Source organism: Capricornis sumatraensis, chromosome 16 (genome assembly GCF_032405125.1).
Source record: "Capricornis sumatraensis isolate serow.1 chromosome 16, serow.2, whole genome shotgun sequence".
Classification (NCBI taxonomy): Eukaryota; Metazoa; Chordata; class Mammalia; order Artiodactyla; family Bovidae; genus Capricornis; species Capricornis sumatraensis.
In genome coordinates, this window is record NC_091084.1 from 7,952,606 (window position 1) to 7,954,375 (window position 1,770).

The window sequence follows — 1,770 nt, forward strand, 5'->3', positions numbered from 1 at the left end:
AGGTAAGTAGCAATAGGAATGACTTCATATGAAGTCATTGGGAATAATTGGGAAAATTATTTTTTTTTTCTTTAAGGATATCCCCTACTCCCACAATCTAATTTCAAATTTTCTGATTATGAAGAAGACAGCTTATAATCATTCAACTTCCCAGATATAACCAACGATTCTCAGAATGGCTGATCCTTGGATCATATATCCAGACACCAAAAGGCATCAGCAGAGACCAGCTGAGGCCCAGACAATGTGCCATTATAGGAAGCCCAGGTGTATCAGGCTGAAGAGCAAGCGTGATAAAGAACTGAAAGTTTACTTTAACCAATGATTTAATTCCTTTTGCATCATTTGTATATACAGTCCTCAAGCATCTGAAGCAAAAAGACACTTAGGCTCCATGTGTCTAGACTTAGAAAATTGACCTCAGACATAATGTATGGTCCTTCTATAGAAGAGCATGATGTCCTTGTATCTGGGCAAAGTATTGTTTTATGTACTAAACTTTTAAGCCCAAGAAAGTCACATATTTTTATAGTCAAAAAAATATTTAACACTTCCTTACACCATTTTAGAATTTTATCCAGGATTTCACACTGGGACATTAATATGACATCATACTTTTGCAATGGAGCTTCTGCATAATGTTGAACTGTGTTTCTTTCATTTGGTACGGATTCGATGAAAATAGCTAGTCCATGAAGCAAAGTTTTCCCAGACTAATAGCTGATGACTTTCCTGGAGTTGAGCTGAAGATTAATGCTGTGTAACAGGCATTTGGTAAGAGGACACTCATTTCATTGCCAATGGGGACACTTTAGGGAATTTTATGGTGTCAAACTGAAGAGGAAACACAAAACACTTTTCAACTAACTCAAGCTTACATCTTTTTATTCTAAACTCTTGAAAAATTCCACTTTCCAACTTATGCAAATTGAGCTTAAACTTTTTTTCTTGAATAATTTCCAAGTCACTGTTTCATCCTGAGCCCTGCATGCATGCTCAATCATGTCCGACTCTTTGTGACCTCATGACTATAGCCCACCAGCCTCCGCTGTCCATGGAATTTTCCAGGCAAGAATACTAGAGTGGGTTACCATTTCCTACTCCAGGGGATCTTTCTGACACAGTGATCAAACTGGTGTCGCTTGCATCTCCTGCACTGGCAAGTGAATTCTTTACTGCTGTGCCACCTGGGAAGCCTCCACTGTTTCCCACTTGCACATAAAATCAAAGGATACTTCCTCACATCATAGCCATTTCAAGTCACTGTTTTGGAATAAAAATGCACCTGAGCATGAGCCAGGTCTGCTAGTATCTGCTTGTCTTTCTCCTCCAGCACCTCCTTGTTGGCCATGCTCTGCTATCCTAAGGAGAGATGAGAAGAGTCTGTCTGGCTTTCTGCTGCATGCTGCCATTGCCTATATTAAATATTTTTGTAAATAAATTATAGCCCTTCCATAGACTCAAAAAAGACAAAAGTTGACTGCTGGTAATGAACAGATGAGAAAGCAAAAAGCGTGCTTGCTTTTAAGGAATCTGGAGGCAGCTGCCAGGGCTTGACATCATAAGGCTCAGCCCATAGGGCTATTGATCTTGTTACAGGATAACTTGGCCTGAACATATGCAAAGCAGTAAATGGACCTCCAGCGCATTTTATTGATGGCCTGTTTCTCTTGGGTCCAATTGCTTCCCAAACTGTGATTTAGTACCTCATGGGGGGAAATGGGATTGGATAGAAAGAGGAAAATGAGACAGGCAGTTCCTAAAAAGCAG